Source organism: Pseudophryne corroboree, chromosome 3 (assembly GCF_028390025.1).
Source record: "Pseudophryne corroboree isolate aPseCor3 chromosome 3, aPseCor3.hap2, whole genome shotgun sequence".
Lineage (NCBI taxonomy): Eukaryota > Metazoa > Chordata > Amphibia > Anura > Myobatrachidae > Pseudophryne > Pseudophryne corroboree.
The window spans coordinates 740,885,951-740,905,103 of record NC_086446.1 but is presented as its reverse complement, the minus strand read 5'-3'; positions in this window follow the sequence as shown (position 1 = coordinate 740,905,103).

Genomic DNA, 19,153 nt, shown 5'->3' with positions numbered 1-19,153 from the left:
TTGTGTTACATTGGAAGAGTGTTGCCAGAAGTAATGACCATAACCCATAATAAGATGAAAGACGTTCACCGCAATGCTCAAGCTCCTTACACTCACACTCATTATGAACACATCGTTAAGAGACACCTTATAGATAGGACAGAGCTCGCAGCCTCTGATTTGATCCACGAATCCACTGGGATTCAATTCCTACTCGCGTTAGATATCACCCGTACCGCCAGAGGAATTATAAATTTTAGGTATATTCATGCGCTAGCGAACCTGATAGATAATATCACCGAGATGTATGATGACACCTTCAGGTATACTGGGAGGGAATTGCAAGCTTACAAAACGGAACTGATCCAGCACAGGATTGTTCTCAATTACATCACAGCGGTGACAGGCGGGTACTGTGTCACCCTAGCAACTCAGTATGGTGTGAAGTGCTGCACGTATATTACAAACAGCACTGATGACCCAACCGAGGTCATAGATCAAAAGATGGACGATATCTTGCAATTGAAATGGGAGTTCCGGAGGAGACACAACCTTACCCTGACTGCTGTGAGTAATGAACTGACCGGCTGGGTCTCATGGTTGAACCCACGCAATTGGTTCTCTGGTTTAGGAGAATGGGCTCAAAATGTTATCGTGAGTGTAGGAAAGTTTCTCCTTTGTATCCTGGGAGTCGTCATAATGATTGGTTTGATATTTAGATGTGTTCGATTCTTAACGCGGCGCAAGCGCAGTACCAAAGTGATGAGTTTGAGGAGCGGGGGCATTGTTACACAAACTGGTTTAATTTATGACCCATCAATTGAGACAATGTTGTGATAAAATGTGATTCCACGGTCCGTTTCTTTCACCCGTTTCTCCTTTGTTTTTCTCCCAAGCAAAAATACATCCATTCGGAAGGAACTTTGATGAACGATACATCCATTCGGAAAGGACTTTGATGGACACACTAAAGACTTTGAAAGACTTTGATGGACACACTTTAAGGACTTTGATGGACACACTAAAGACTTTGATAGACACTATAAAGACTTTTAAAGACTGATTACCACCCACAGCAAGGATACACCCATCCGGACAAGACTTCAATCAACACCCAAGGACGATTGCACACATTATTATGTGAATGTATTTGTGATATGTTTCTTATCTTCATCTCTACAATCTTCAGGTAGTATCACACATAGTCGACAGGTGATATCCACATATTAGCATTCACATGTTTTTCCCCCTCCATGTATCACCAACTAAATGTGCACCCCATTTGTTGGTACAAGAAGCCGAAAAGAGCTCGGTAGTGTTTGTTGGCCCACTTACAGACCCTTAATACGGGATGAGAAGGATTTAATGTATACTTCGCAATACCTCGAAGCTTATCTAGAACATGTACGGCACGATGATACATGCCCCTCAGACATGAAGTTCATACATACATGCTTTTACTATCCCACTAGGTCATACATTTCCTGCCTACTCCTCTCCTCCCACCACCCAATCATTTTTAGGTATTGTATTGTATATTTTTCTGTTTAATGTTTAGATAGTGGCAGTTATTGTTGACTGCCAAAGGGTGGACTGTCAAAGTCGAAAAATATCATAATACATATGCCTTGTACTAACCCCATGCACATGCCCGCTGCTCGTGCACTCAGTCCGCCGTGCGTGCACATATCCGCAAGTTGCGTAAGGTCGCTCCGGCGATCATGCGCATGATATGGGTATTTACGGCGGAGTTTGTGAGCGTGTAGCGTGTTATTAGAACATAGCATATTTAACCCAAATAGCGTATATTGTAGATATTGTTCTCCTAGACCTTGTCAGCGAGTATTATTAGTTTAAACAGTTCCTGGAGAGAGAGATTCGCCTTTGCATGATAGGAAGGGTCAGATAAAGGTTGGAAGGTGATGTCTAATATCCAGCTGTAGGGTATTTTGAGGGTAACATTCCGGTGTTAGTTAGAGAAAGATCGCTTGCTCCTGCGTATAGTTATGTACAAAAGTAGATTATGAACATTAACTGTATTTACTGTAAATTACATATGCGGCGGGAATCCGGAGGATACCACCCACAAGAGCAGTTGGAAGGGACATCGCCCACCTTTTCAAATCCACCTATGACCTTTGCTGTAATGTGGAGACATATCTCTGTGTCCAATGAACAATGAGATTACAGTGACCATTGTATTGTGTATGCATGTTGTGTATATAAGGACCATTGTTGCCTGGCCGGTCAGAAGACTCTAAACGCTATCTGTATGACCAGAGGAGGACCGGATTCGGGTTGCGCTTGCGAATATTCTCAGGTACGTACATTCTCTGTAGCCATTATTCTGTTTAGATTTACTTGTTAGTCTGTAGTGTATAACTTGTATTGTTTTACCTTTTTGGAATCAATCCACGGAGGCCTTAGAACCCTGTGGTTTCAACTACAAATGGTGTTGTGTTTTCACTTTCCTGCCTGGGCTTTAAAGTAGTTTAACCTGTTTAAGGTGTATAAGCATTGTTAAGGTGTACGCACTGTGAGTACTTTGTATCGCTAGTGCTACTTAAGGTTTAAAGGTATAACATTGTTGCAGTACTTTGCTGCTAAGGTTTAAAGTATAAGCATATCATTACATTGTATCATTAACAGGGTTTAAAGGTTATTAATTGTGTGTGCGCTCGCTGTGTGTACTCCGTACACTCAGCGCAGCATGCGTACGCCAAGTGCGTACCACGTGCAGGACTCTGTATGCAAATAGCGTACAAAGTGCGTAGCACTTGCACGTAGTCTAGCGGCCATAGCGGCTCAACGGTAATAGTGTACAAAGGGGTAAAGCTTTGCGGTCTAAGGTAATACCGACATTATCAGATGTTATGTGTACTGTACAGAGAGGATGTAATTAGATAGGGAAGCACTGAAGGTTATGTGGGTGGGTCTGGAATTTGATAGGCTTGTCTGAAGAGGTGAGTTTTCTGGGAACATATCATTTTAACCATCGTTGTCCTTATAACTGTTGGCATTTTGGTGGTGATATTATGAATGCTGGCTTTGTGCTTCTTGACAATATACCTCTGTTACCATGTCATGGACATCCAATCCCTCAATTAAAGCATGTAATTGCAGGCTCTAACACTAGGGGCGCTGTGAGACGGCTTCTCTAGGTCGTATAATACCCAGAAAGGGTATTTTACAAACCAAAAAATACAAAACCACACCGGTTATGCTACGTTTATTACAAAGCAAAGATGTAGCTATCCTCGTAACGATGATGCAACTGGGCTAGAGGCCCGCCTGCCCTGCTGGAAGAAAATGATGACCCATGCAATATTTACCATGGGGCCCACAAATGCCTGAGTATGTCCCTGATTTTTGAAACCCCTCCAGTAAATAGGGGTGTGCCTATGATTACAGGTTTGTGTATAAGATAACGTGCGTGGGGGGAACAGGAAATATATCACATCAAATTCTAGCCTTCTACTAACATTTTAGGTAAACCCATTCATTAATTAGAAACTAATGTTTTGCCTGCTAGAACACTGCTCGGTTTATTGAGTATGTGGAATTTTCATACGAATAAGAAAACATGGGGGCCAATTTTCTGTGTTTTAATGGTTGTCCTTATTAGATGTGCTCCATTAAAAGTATAGGGGATTAAGGGGGTTTATTCAGAGATGTTAGTAAACAAAACAAAAGTTAGAAATTGGGCAAACCCATGTTGCAGTGCAGGGGGGGGGGGGGGGGGGGGCAGATGTAACATGTGCAGAGAGAGTTAGATTTGGGTGGGGGGTGTTCAAACTGAAATCTAAATTGCAGTGTAAAAATAAAGTAGCCAGTATTTACCCTGCACAGAAACAATGTAGCCCACCTAAATCTAAATCTTCTACACGTTACATCTGCCCCTCTGCAGTGCACATGGTTTTGCCCAGATGTGTTTTTTTTTTGTTTGCTAACAACTCTAAATAATCACCCAAGTTGGGTTTCATTGCTTCTTACAAACAAGAGAATGTGATTTTTTTTTATATATATATTTTATTTATTTTTATTTTTATTTTATTTTTGGGGGGGGGAGGAGGAAAAAGCTGTGCACCAGCTATAATCAGAAATGCATCCCCAAATGCACTTTCTCAAACCCAGCTAATTACATACTCCAATCACACGAAACAAAATCTTATTATTTTTTTTTTTACTTCAGTGAACAACTAAACATACTTGTATTCTATAGGTATGCTGGTCCTTGTAGTGCTAATGGGAGATCTTAGGGGTGGCTCTCAGGTAAGCTAGCCCTCAGTCTGGATGCGGTTTTGTATGAGCCTTTATCATGAGGCCTTACTGTAGACAAATCCTATGGCCCTAAGTGGGCACTGCCATTATGTGGTGTTAGGGCTGCTGATATCGGAGAAGCCTTGACGCGGCTCAGCAACTAAACATGTCTTTGCAAACGCATGTGACCAATTCTCTGAAATTCTATTACCAGACAGGTTCAAGTATTGTTACAGGTATTAGTGTGCTGGAGAGATACCAGGGGGGAGGGGTGGGGGGGGGGGGGGGAGCAAGCACCCCCCCCCCTCTCTGTCTGCTGTTTGTTTGTGACCCCTGCCCTTTTCTAGCATCTGATTTCATTATCTTCAGGTATGATTAAGCAGCTACTACTGTTTGTCTGCATTCTCCCGAATTGCACCAACATACATTTCTTCACTCATCTCAAAATATCTCCCTACCAGACCTCTCCGCTCTGCACAAGATCTGCGTCTCTCATCCACACGTATTACTTGTTCACACTCAAAAGACTTTTTATCCGTACTTCACCCACTCTGTGGAATGCCCTCCCACGCACAATAAGACTCACCTCTAGTCTCCAAATCTTTAAATGTTCCCTGAAAACCCACCTCTTCAGACAAAGCCTATCAAATTCCAGACCCATCCACATAACCTTCAGTACTTCCCTATCTAATTACATACTCTCTGTACAGTCCACATAACCTCACATTTTGTCTTCCAACATTGCTGGGTGATCATATCATACAACCCATTAAGAACCTAGCAATCTGATGCACCATTATGCAATAGGTAGCATCTATTCTTGTGTATCAATGCCTAAGACCCTATAGATTGTAAGCTTGCGAGCAGGGCCTTCTTACCTCTATGTCTGTCTGTATTTACCCAGTTTTGTTCTATTACTGTTGTTCTAATTGTAAAGCGCAACGGAATATGCTGCGCTATATAAGAAACTGTTAATAATAATAATAATAATAATACTACAGCTTGAGTATCACTTATCCAAAATGCTTGGGACCAGAGGAATTTTGGATATCGGATTTTCCGTATTTTGGAATAATTGCATACCATAATGAGATATCATGGTGATGGGACCCAAGTCTGTACTATCACAAAATTCATTTATGTTTCATATACACCTTATACACACAGCCTGAAGGTCATTTAATACAATATTTTTAATAACTTTGTGTATTAAACAAAGTTTGTGTACATTGAGCTATCAGAAATACAAAGGTTTCACTATCTCACTCTCACTCAAATAATTCCGTATTTCGGAATATTCCGTATTTCGGAATATTTGGATATGGGATACTCAACCTGTAATAAATAATTCAATAGTGAGAAGAACCCCCAATCCGTTCAAACCACGCCCCTTTCCCCCAAATCAGATAAGGAAGCCACATGCAGCCAATGTGTCATTTTAACCTGCAAATATATGATGGAAACTGGGTGACTGTGCACATAAGTATGTAGATGACCAGGGCCATAAGGGTGTGGTATATTTAGTTGACATTCATTATGTTGACAGTGATAAAATGTTGGCATGATTAGAATGTCGACAAAATGTCCCTCGTGGTCTACTGGTGACTTACGGTGTCTTGCTTTATGACAGGGATTCTCAATGACAGTCCTGAAGTCCCACCAACAGGTCATGTTTTATACAATTCTATAATCATGCACAGGGGAGTTAATCTATGTTGCTGGGTCAGTAATTATCCCACCTGCCTCCTTAAACAGACAAAAATCCTGAAAACATGACCTGTTAGAGGTACTGAGGGTTGTGGCTGAGAACCACTGGTTTATGTAAACTAGGTGATTCATCGCGCCCTACGGGCGCTCTTCACACCGTCGTTAGGGGCTACGCCCCGTTAACCTCTGCACGCCTTTGAACATACGCAGGGCGGTAGATAACAGAATCAGAAATGCAGGGCAGTATAGAGGACATACAGAAATGGGTTCCGGTTGAGATAAGATAGAGAGGCGTAGGGGGAGAGAAAGGGAATGTACAGAAACGCTGTGCGATCGGTAAAGGATAGGGAGAGGCAGGGTGGTAGGGAGAGGATAAAGAGAGGGAAGGTGTTAGACAGAAAATACCGTTGCAAGGGGCTACGATTCATTATCCCCTGCACGGGCTTCAGCTGTGCTATAATTGTTATTATATGGAGTATTACCTGGGTTTTTTTTTATGGCAGTGGGTAAATATTGTAAGGGGGGAGGGCGTGCGATTGTCAAGGGGGTGTAGGCCTTTGTGAGGGCGTGCAGAGTGGCCGCAGGGCACAATGAATAACATAGTGTAGAGTGTAGTATATATTGCTAGTGTCTGCATTATGAAGTACCAGATGAGTAACAGCAATGCACTGTCATAAGATACGAAGGTGCTGTGGCCACAGGTAGCAGAGCCGCTTATACACACAATGGCCACAGGTAGCAGAGCCGCTTATACACACAGTGGCCACAGGTAGCAGAGCCGCTTATACACACAATACCCACAGGGGGCAGAGGCGCTTATACACACAGTGCCCACAGATAGCAGAGCCGCTTATACACACAATACTCACAGGTAGCAGAACTGCTTATACACACAATACCCACAGGTAGCAGAACCGCTTATACACACAATACCCACAGGGGGCAGAGGCGCTTATACACACAGTGCCCACAGATAGCAGAGCCGCTTATACACACAATACCCACAGGTAGCAGAACCGCTTATACACACAATACCCACAGGTAGCAGAACCGCTTATACACACAATACCCACAGGTAGCAGAACCGCTTATACACACAATACCCACAGGGGGCAGAGGCGCTTATACACACAGTGCCCACAGGTAGCAGAGCCGCTTATACACACAATACCCACAGGTAGCAGAACCGCTTATACACACAATACCCACAGGTAGCAGAGCCACTTATACACACATTACCCACAGGTAGCAGAACCGCTTATACACACAATACCCACAGGGGCAGAGGCGCTTATACACACAGTGACCACAGGTAGCAGAGGGGCTTATACACACAATGGGCACAGGTAGCAGAGCCACATGTACATACATTACCCACAGGTAGCAGAACCGCTTATACACACAATACCCACAGGGGGCAGAGACGCTTATACACACAGTGCCCACAGCTAGCTGAGCCGCTTATACACACAATACCCCCAGGTAGCAGAGGCGCTTATACACAGTGCCCACAGGTAGCAGAGGTGCTTATACACACAATGGGCACAGGTAGCAGAGCCACGTGTACACACAATACCCACAGGTAGCAGAGCGGCATATACACACAATACCCACAGGTAGCAAAGCCGCTTATACACACAGTGACCACAGGTAGCAGAGCCGCTTATACACACAGTGTGCACAGGTAGCAGCGCCACTTATACACAATGGGCACAGGTAGCAGTGTTGCTTATACACATAATGGCCACAGTATTAGTGTTTCTAATTAATCCAATGTCCATTGGTAGCAACTATACTCACAAAAGTTTGGGGGGTTTGGAAAGGGGGTGGGTTCAGTGAGGTTCCTATCCGTGGGAATCACTTGTAGCGGCTGTGGATTGTGATTCGAGGTGCTACGTGTGGTGGAGGGTTGGGTGTGGGAGGGGGTCCAGAGGTGTTGTGGGTGGCGGAGGGGTGGGTGCAGGGGCATGGATGGCGTAAAGGGTGCAGAGGTCCTGTGGGTGGGGGAGGGGGAGGTGTAGAGGGGGCGCGGATGGGGAGTGTAGTTGCTGTTGGTGGGGGAGGGGTGGGGGAGGGGGACTGTGGATGAAGGAGGGGGTATGGAGGTGATGTGTGTGTGGGAGGGGCGATGTAGGGGTGTGCGTTTGGAGGTGCAGGGGGGGTGAGCTTAGGTGATGGGTTTCAGAAGTGCTGTGGGTGGGGGAGGTGTGGGATGGCACGGATGGGGGATGTAGATGTTGTGGATGGGGGAGGGGTGGATGCGGGGGAGCTGTGGATGGGGGAGGGAGTCCGGAGGTGGTTTGGGTGGTGGTCCAGAGGTGTTGCGGGTGGGGGAGGGGCAGGTGTGGGAGGTCCGCAGATGTGGAGGGTGCCTGTAGATAATGCGGGTGGGTAGGTGCTGTGGTTGTGGGAGTGGCGGGGGTGTTGCGGGTGGGGTACGTGATCTGGATGGGGTAGGTGATGTGGATGTGCGGTAGCTAGGGGAGGGGCGGGTGCGGGGATGGCACGGATGGGGGAGGGGGTCCGGGGGCGCTGTGGATGAGTGAGTGGTGGGTGTGGGGTTACGGCGGTTGTAGTGGGCCAGGTGTGCTGCTGCAGTGGGTGGGGGAGGGTGCCGGTGCAGGAATACCGCAGTTGGGGTAGGGCGGTTGGTGCAGCTGCGGCGGGTAGGGGAGGGGCAGGGGAGGGGGTGCGGCGGTGGGGAAGGGGCGGGTGTGAGGATGCTGCGGGTGGGTTGGGGGGGGCGGGAGGGGGTGTGGATGGGGTCTGTAGATGCTGGTGGTGGAGGGGCAGGTGCAGGAGGCTGTGGATGAAGGAGGGGGTCTGGAGGTGCTGTGTGTGGGGGAGGGGCGATGTAGGGGGAGTTGGGTTGCAGGGGGGAGGTTGGGTGATGGTTTGTAGAAGTGCTGGGGGTGGGGGAGGTGTCTGTAGATGATGGGGGTGGGGGAGGTGCTGTGGGTGGGGGACAGGTGCGGAGGGGGGGCAGGGGCTGGAGCAGTGGTGGTGCAGTTGGGTGGTGGGAGGCAGCTGCTGGGGTTCCGAGGGTTGGGGAGGTGGTGCGGGTGGGGGAGGGGTGGGTGCAGGAGGGGTGGGTGCAGGATGGGGCAGTTGCGGTGGTGGTGCGGGTTGGGTGAAGGGTGCAGCAGGGGGGAGAGGTGGGTATGGGGGAGGGGCAGGGTTGCAGCGGGTGGGGGAGGGGCGGGGGGTGCTGCAGGTGTGGGAGCTACGGGTGGGGGCGTGAGTGCCGCGGGTGGGAGCGGATGTGGGGGATGCGTTGGGTGCCGCAGGGGGGGCCAGCGGGTGTTGGTGCTGTGGGTGGGGGAGGGGGCAGAGTGCCACGGTTGGTGCGGGTGTTGGTGCTGCGGGTGGGGGTGGAGTGCCACGGGTGGTGGGTGGATGCGGTGGGTGTCGCGGGTGTTGGTGCTGCGGGTGGGAGTGCCGCGGGTGGGGGGCGAATTCGGTTGGTTTGCCTCGGGTGTTGGTGCTACCGGTGGGGGAGGGGGCGGGAGTTCCGCGGGTGGGTGGCGCGGGTGTTTGTGCTCTGGGTGGGGGAGGGGACGGGAGTGCCGCGGGTGGTGGGTGGATGCGGCGGGTGTTTGTGCTACGGGTGGGGGCGGGAGCAGTGGCGCCACAACGTGGGTGCGGGCCGCACCCGGGTGTTACCCTCTGAGGGGCGACACCAAAGTGCCGGCTCCTGTCACAGTGCAGAAGCCAGCACTGCAGATTCAACAGTGTCCGGGTGAAGGCCGTATGCCCCGACCCACAATGTGCCGAAAACGGGGGGGGTGTCGGGACGCGAAGCCACGCCCCTTCCGCGAAGCCACGCCCCCTTTTCACCCGCGACCGCGGGTAAGTGTCGGGTGGATGCCGCGGGTGGGAGGCAGATGCGGGTGGTTGCCGTGGGTGGGAGGGGGGGCGAGTTGTGCCGAAAACGGGGGTCGGGACGAGAAGCCACGCCCCCTTCCGCGAAGCCACACCCCCTTTTCACCCGCGACCGCGGGTAAGTGACGGGTGGATGCCGCGGGTGGGAGAGGTAGCGAGAGCAGCTGCCAGTGCTCAGCATGTCCCCCTGAACTCTGCAGCAGCCGCTAGTCTGTGAGGCGGGTAGTGTGAGTTCCGCTCACAGTCAGCGGCTGCGGTGTCACCAGAGAGAGTGTACGGGGAGAAGGGAGACAGGGGACTGGGCGGAGATGGGGAGGGGACTGGGCGGAGAGAGGGAGGGGACTGTTCCTGGCCAGATCTGTGCCTGTGACTCCGCCCAGCGTTACGGGCACAGAGTCACAGACTTGGGCAAATATATAGGAGATTGTTCTTAGTCAGTACAAAGAATTACTAACTTGTTTTTGTTTATACATATACATAAAAATGTGCACACTTCCCTGCATCTATGTACAGTCACATATACTTTAGTGCATTTGTAACATTCATAGAATAGCTAGAGATTTGTTTTCCAATGTTGTGTGAGCTATTTCTTTAACTCCACTTTCATTTAGGCATTCAAATTAGAGATGAGCGCCTGAAATTTTTCGGGTTTTGTGTTTTGGTTTTGGGTTCGGTTCCGCGGCCGTGTTTTGGGTTCGACCGCGTTTTGGCAAAACCTCACCGAATTTTTTTTGTCGGATTCGGGTGTTTTTTTAAAAAAACACTAAAAAACAGCTTAAATCATAGAATTTGGGGGTCATTTTGATCCCATATTATTATTAACCTCAAAAACCATAATTTCCACTCATTTTCAGTCTATTCTGAATACCTCACACCTCACAATATTATTTTTAGTCCTAAAATTTGCACCAAGGTCGCTGGATGACTAAGCTAAGCGACACTAGTGGCCGACACAAACACCTGGCCCATCTAGGAGTGGCACTGCAGTGTCACGCAGGATGTCCCTTCCAAAAAACCCTCCCCAATCAGCACATGACGCAAAGAAAAAAAGAGGCGCAATGAGGTAGCTGACTGTGTGAGTAAGATAAGCGACCCTAGTGGCCGACACAAACACCGGGCCCATTTAGGAGTGGCACTGCAGTGTCACGCAGGATGTCCCTTCCAAAAAACCCTCCCCAATCAGCACATGACGCAAAGAAAAAAAGAGGCGCAATGAGGTAGCTGACTGTGTGAGTAAGATTAGCGACCCTAGTGGCCGACACAAACACCGGGCCCATTTAGGAGTGGCACTGCAGTGTCACGCAGGATGTCCCTTCCAAAAAACCCTCCCCAATCAGCACATGACGCAAAGAAAAAAAGAGGCGCAATGAGGTAGCTGACTGTGTGAGTAAGATTAGCGACCCTAGTGGCCGACACAAACACCGGGCCCATTTAGGAGTGGCACTGCAGTGTCACGCAGGATGTCCCTTCCAAAAAACCCTCCCCAATCAGCACATGACGCAAAGAAAAAAAGAGGCGCAATGAGGTAGCTGACTGTGTGAGTAAGATTAGCGACCCTAGTGGCCGACACAAACACCGGGCCCATTTAGGAGTGGCACTGCAGTGTCACGCAGGATGTCCCTTCCAAAAAACCCTCCCCAATCAGCACATGACGCAAAGAAAAAAAGAGGCGCAATGAGGTAGCTGACTGTGTGAGTAAGATTAGCGACCCTAGTGGCCGACACAAACACCGGGCCCATTTAGGAGTGGCACTGCAGTGTCACGCAGGATGTCCCTTCCAAAAAACCCTCCCCAATCAGCACATGACGCAAAGAAAAAAAGAGGCGCAATGAGGTAGCTGACTGTGTGAGTAAGATTAGCGACCCTAGTGGCCGACACAAACACCGGGCCCATTTAGGAGTGGCACTGCAGTGTCACGCAGGATGTCCCTTCCAAAAAACCCTCCCCAATCAGCACATGACGCAAAGAAAAAAAGAGGCGCAATGAGGTAGCTGACTGTGTGAGTAAGATTAGCGACCCTAGTGGCCGACACAAACACCGGGCCCATTTAGGAGTGGCACTGCAGTGTCACGCAGGATGTCCCTTCCAAAAAACCCTCCCCAATCAGCACATGACGCAAAGAAAAAAAGAGGCGCAATGAGGTAGCTGACTGTGTGAGTAAGATTAGCGACCCTAGTGGCCGACACAAACACCGGGCCCATTTAGGAGTGGCACTGCAGTGTCACGCAGGATGTCCCTTCCAAAAAACCCTCCCCAAACAGCATATGACGCAAAGAAAAATAAAAGAAAAAAGAGGTGCAAGATGGAATTGTCCTTGGGCCCTCCCACCCACCCTTATGTTGTATAAACAAAACAGGACATGCACACTTTAACCAACCCATCATTTCAGTGACAGGGTCTGCCACACGACTGTGACTGATATGACGGGTTGGTTTGGACCCCCCCAAAAAAGAAGCAATTAATCTCTCCTTGCACAAACTGGCTCTACAGAGGCAAGATGTCCACCTCATCATCACCCTCCGATATATCACCGTGTACATCCCCCTCCTCACAGATTATCAATTCGTCCCCACTGGAATCCACCATCTCAGCTCCCTGTGTACTTTGTGGAGGCAATTGCTGCTGGTCAATGTCTCCGCGGAGGAATTGATTATAATTCATTTTAATGAACATCATCTTCTCCACATTTTCTGGATGTAACCTCGTACGCCGATTGCTGACAAGGTGAGCAGCGGCACTAAACACTCTTTCGGAGTACACACTTGTGGGAGGGCAACTTAGGTAGAATAAAGCCAGTTTGTGCAATGGCCTCCAAATTGCCTCTTTTTCCTGCCAGTATAAGTATGGACTGTGTGACGTGCCTACTTGGATGCGGTCACTCATATAATCCTCCACCATTCTTTCAATGGTGAGAGAATCATATTCAGTGACAGTAGACGACATGTCCGTAATCGTTGTCAGGTCCTTCAGTCCGGACCAGATGTCAGCATCAGCAGTCGCTCCAGACTGCCCTGCATCACCGCCAGCGGGTGGGCTCGGAATTCTGAGCCTTTTCCTCGCACCCCCAGTTGCGGGAGAATGTGAAGGAGGAGATGTTGACAGGTCGCGTTCCGCTTGACTTGACAATTTTCTCACCAGCAGGTCTTTCAACCCCAGCAGACTTGTGTCTGCCGGAAAGAGAGATCCAAGGTAGGCTTTAAATCTAGGATCGAGCACGGTGGCCAAAATGTAGTGCTCTGATTTCAACAGATTGACCACCCGTGAATCCTTGTTAAGCGAATTAAGGGCTCCATCCACAAGTCCCACATGCCTAGCGGAATCGCTCCGTGTTAGCTCCTCCTTCAATGTCTCCAGCTTCTTCTGCAAAAGCCTGATGAGGGGAATGACCTGACTCAGGCTGGCAGTGTCTGAACTGACTTCACGTGTGGCAAGTTCAAAGGGCATCAGAACCTTGCACAACGTTGAAATCATTCTCCACTGCGCTTGAGACAGGTGCATTCCACCTCCTATATCGTGCTCAATTGTATAGGCTTGAATGGCCTTTTGCTGCTCCTCCAACCTCTGAAGCATATAGAGGGTTGAATTCCACCTCGTTACCACTTCTTGCTTCAGATGATGGCAGGGCAGGTTCAGTAGTTTTTGGTGGTGCTCCAGTCTTCTGTACGTGGTGCCTGTACGCCGAAAGTGTCCCGCAATTTTTCTGGCCACCGACAGCATCTCTTGCACGCCCCTGTCGTTTTTTAAATAATTCTGCACCACCAAATTCAAGGTATGTGCAAAACATGGGACGTGCTGGAATTTGCCCATATTTAATGCACACACAATATTGCTGGCGTTGTCCGATGCCACAAATCCACAGGAGAGTCCAATTGGGGTAAGCCATTCCGCGATGATCTTCCTCAGTTGCCGTAAGAGGTTTTCAGCTGTGTGCGTATTCTGGAAACCGGTGATACAAAGCGTAGCCTGCCTAGGAAAGAGTTGGCGTTTGCGAGATGCTGCTACTGGTGCCGCCGCTGCTGTTCTTGCGGCGGGAGTCCATACATCTACCCAGTGGGCTGTCACAGTCATATAGTCCTGACCCTGCCCTGCTCCACTTGTCCACATGTCCGTGGTTAAGTGGACATTGGGTACAACTGCATTTTTTAGGACACTGGTGAGTCTTTTTCTGAGGTCCGTGTACATTCTCGGTATCGCCTGCCTAGAGAAGTGGAACCTAGATGGTATTTGGTAACGGGGGCACACTGCCTCAATAAATTGTCTAGTTCCCTGTGAACTAACGGCGGATACCGGACGCACGTCTAACACCAACATAGTTGTCAAGGCCTCAGTTATCCGCTTTGCAGCAGGATGACTGCTGTGATATTTCATCTTCCTCGCAAAGGACTGTTGAACAGTCAATTGCTTACTGGAAGTAGTACAAGTGGGCTTACGACTTCCCCTCTGGGATGACCATCGACTCCCAGCAGCAACAACAGCAGCGCCAGCAGCAGTAGGCGTTACACGCAAGGATGCATCGGAGGAATCCCAGGCAGGAGAGGACTCGTCAGAATTGCCAGTGACATTGCCTGCAGGACTATTGGCATTCCTGGGGAAGGAGGAAATTGACACTGAGGGAGTTGGTGGGGTGGTTTGCGTGAGCTTGGTTACAAGAGGAAGGGATTTACTGGTCAGTGGACTGCTTCCGCTGTCACCCAAAGTTTTTGAACTTGTCACTGACTTATTATGAATGCGCTGCAGGTGACGTATAAGGGAGGATGTTCCGAGGTGGTTAACGTCCTTACCCCTACTTATTACAGCTTGACAAAGGGAACACACGGCTTGACACCTGTTGTCCGCATTTCTGTTGAAATAGTTCCACACCGAAGAGCTGATTTTTTTGGTATTTTCACAAGGCATGTCAACGGCCATATTCCTCCCACGGACAACAGGTGTCTCCCCGGGTGCCTGACTTAAACAAACCACCTCACCATCAGAATCCTCCTGGTCAATTTCCTCCCCAGCGCCAGCAACACCCATATCCTCCTCATCCTGGTGTACTTCAACACTGACATCTTCAATCTGACTATCAGGAACTGGACTGCGGGTGCTCCTTCCAGCACTTGCAGGGGGCGTGCAAATGGTGGAAGGCGCATGCTCTTCACGTCCAGTGTTGGGAAGGTCAGGCATCGCAACCGACACAATTGGACTCTCCTTGTGGATTTGGGATTTCGAAGAACGCACAGTTCTTTGCGGTGCTACTGCTTTTGCCAGCTTGAGTCTTTTCATTTTTCTAGCGAGAGGCTGAGTGCCTCCATCCTCATGTGAAGCTGAACCACTAGCCATGAACATAGGCCAGGGCCTCAGCCGTTCCTTGCCACTCCGTGTGGTAAATGGCATATTGGCAAGTTTACGCTTCTCCTCCGACAATTTTATTTTAGGTTTTGGAGTCCTTTTTTTACTGATATTTGGTGTTTTGGATTTGACATGCTCTGTACTATGACATTGGGCATCGGCCTTGGCAGACGACGTTGCTGGCATTTCATCGTCTCGGCCATGACTAGTGGCAGCAGCTTCAGCACGAGGTGGAAGTGGATCTTGATCTTTCCCTAATTTTGGAACCTCAACATTTTTGTTCTCCATATTTTAATAGGCACAACTAAAAGGCACCTCAGGTAAACAATGGAGATGGATGGATACTAGTATACAATTATGGACGGACTGCCGAGTGCCGACACAGAGGTAGCTACAGCCGTGAACTACCGTACTGTGTCTGCTGCTAATATAGACTGGTTGATAAAGAGATGTCGTAGTATGTATGTATGAAGAAGAAAGAAAAAAAAACCACGGTTAGGTGGTATACAATTATGGACGGACTGCCGAGTGCCGACACAGAGGTAGCCACAGCCGTGAACTACCGTACTGTACTGTGTCTGCTGCTAATATAGACTGGTTGATAAAGAGATGTCGTAGTATGTATGTATGAAGAAGAAAGAAAAAAAAACCACGGGTAGGTGGTATACAATTATGGACGGACTGCCGAGTGCCGACACAGAGGTAGCCACAGCCGTGAACTACCGTACTGTACTGTGTCTGCTGCTAATATAGACTGGTTGATAAAGAGATGTAGTAGTATGTATGTATGAAGAAGAAAGAAAAAAAAACCACGGGTAGGTGGTATACAATTATGGACGGACTGCCGAGTGCCGACACAGAGGTAGCCACAGCCGTGAACTACCGTACTGTACTGTGTCTGCTGCTAATATAGACTGGTTGATAAAGAGATGTCCTAGTATGTATGTATGAAGAAGAAAGAAAAAAAAACCACGGTTAGGTGGTATACAATTATGGACGGACTGCCGAGTGCCGACACAGAGGTAGCCACAGCCGTGAACTACCGTACTGTACTGTGTCTGCTGCTAATATAGACTGGTTGATAAAGAGATGTCGTAGTATGTATGTATAAAGAAGAAAGAAAAAAAAAACACGGTTAGGTGGTATACAATTATGGACGGACTGCCGAGTGCCGACACAGAGGTAGCCACAGCCGTGAACTACCGTACTGTACTGTGTCTGCTGCTAATATAGACTGGTTGATAAAGAGATGTCGTAGTATGTATGTATGAAGAAGAAAGAAAAAAAAACCACAGTTAGGTGGTATACAATTATGGACGGACTGCCGAGTGCCGACACAGAGGTAGCCACAGCCGTGAACTACCGTACTGTACTGTGTCTGCTGCTAATATAGACTGGTTGATAAAGAGATGTCGTAGTATGTATGTATAAAGAAGAAAGAAAAAAAAACCACGGTTAGGTGGTATACAATTATGGACGGACTGCCGAGTGCCGACACAGAGGTAGCCACAGCCGTGAACTACCGTACTGTACTGTGTCTGCTGCTAATATAGACTGGTTGATAAAGAGATGTAGTAGTATGTATGTATAAAGAAGAAAGAAAAAAAAACCACGGGTAGGTGGTATACAATTATGGATGGACTGCCGAGTGCCGACACAGAGGTAGCTACAGCCGTGAACTACCGTACTGTGTCTGCTGCGACTGGATGATAAATAATGATATAAAAAATATATATATATCACTACTGCAGCCGGACAGGTATATATATTATATAATGACGGACCTGCTGGACACTGTCTGTCAGCAGAATGAGTTTTTTATAGAATAAAAAAAAAAACACCACACAAGTGAAGTCACACGACGAGTGTTTAAATTTTTCAGGCAATCACAATATAGTATACTACTAACTATACTGGTGGTCAGTGTGGTCAGGTCACTGGTCAGTCACACTGGCAGTGGCACTCCTGCAGCAAAAGTGTGCACTGTTTAATTTTAATATAATATGTACTCCTGGCTCCTGCTATAACCTATAACTGGCACTGCAGTGCTCCCCAGTCTCCCCCACAATTATAAGCTGTGTGAGCTGAGCACAGTCAGATATATAATATATACATAGATGATGCAGCACACTGGGCTGAGCAGTGCACACAGATATGGTATGTGACTGTCTTGTACTCCTGGCTCCTGCTATAACCTATAACTGGCACTGCAGTGCTCCCCAGTCTCCCCCACAATTATAAGCTGTGTGAGCTGAGCACAGTCAGATATATAATATATACATAGATGATGCAGGCATGCAGCACACTGGGCTGAGCAGTGCACACAGATATGGTATGTGACTGAGTCACTGTGTGTACCGTTTTTTTCAGGCAGAGAACGGATATATTAAATAAAACAACTGCACTGCTGGTGGTCACTGTGGTCAGTCACTAAACTCTGCACTCTCTTCTACAGTATCAGCCTCAGGTCAATCTCTCTCTCTCTCTCCTAATCTAAATGGAGAGGACGCCAGCCACGTCCTCTCCCTATCAATCTCAATGCACGTGTGAAAATGGCGGCGACGCGCGGCTCCTTATATAGAATCCGAGTCTCGCGAGAATCCGACAGCGTCATAATGACGTTCGGGCGCGCTCGGGTTAACCGAGCAAGGCGGGAAGATCCGAGTCGCTCGGACCCGTGAAAAAAAACATGAAGTTCGTGCGGGTTCGGATTCAGAGAAACCGAACCCGCTCATCTCTAATTCAAATATGTGTTCTTGAATTCACCATGTTGATTGGTGTAGTACTAAGTGTAACAGCAGTAAAACCAGCCCCCAGGCAGAGCTTACAACAAAGGCAAGGTGATTATGGGGTCAATTTATTAACATGCAATAAACAATCACCTAGCACTGCAATTCATCAATAAAAAAAGTCACTGGAGTAGCTGAGCCATACCCGGATCTCTTGGGAATACTGGCCCGTAGTGGTGAGGGTTAATTTACTGCTTAGCCTAACCAGTCAGAATGTATATGTGCATGCATGACCAGGAGATTCGTATCACGCATGTACAATAGACCCGAAAGCCCAGAATTGTGCTTAAAAAATAATTGTAAAAGAATAAAATATGTAAAAATAAAACAAATAAAAATAAAAATAAAATCAACATGTATTTTACCACTGGAAAAAATGCTTTATTAAAGAATAAAGCATTTATTTTTCTGCATTCATCCTTAGAAAGACATAACATTACAAACATACCTGTTGGGTATGCTTGTATCCCAGGCATTGCACCTGGCAAATCTTATTTAGGGCAACGTTAATTTTTAGGGTAAATGTACTCTTTTTTGTCGGCCATAGATCTTTTTGGTTTGTAATAAATATGCCCCTATTGCATTTGTAGCATTCAGATAACAAGGGTTTCATTGGACTTTCCACAGTGGTGCAAGTAGAAAAAATGGCACATGGGGCGTGGCCAGTGAAAATGGGGGCATGGTACACTTATGGGGGGGGGGGCAGATACACATATGACCCCAATAGTGCCAGATACACATTGCCCCACAGTGCCAGATACACATTGCCCCACAGTGCCAGATATACATTGCCCCACAGTGCCAGATACACAAATGGCCCCACAGTGCCAGATACACAAATTCCCCACAGTGCCAGATACACAAATTCCCCACAGTGCCAGATACACAAATTCCCCACAGTGCCAGATACCCAAATGCCCCCACAGTGCCAGATATACATTGCCCCCCAGTGTCAGATAAACATTGCCCCACAGTGTCAGATAAACATTGCCCCATACTGCCAGATACACATTGCCCCAGTGTCAGATATACATTGCCCCACAGTGTCCGATACACAAATGCCCCCACAGTGTCAGATACACATTGCCCCACAGTGTCAGATATACATTGCCCCACAGTGTCAGATACACATTTCCCCAGTGTCAGATACACAAATGCCCCCACAGTGCCAGATATAGTTGCCCCGGTGTCAGATACATATTGCA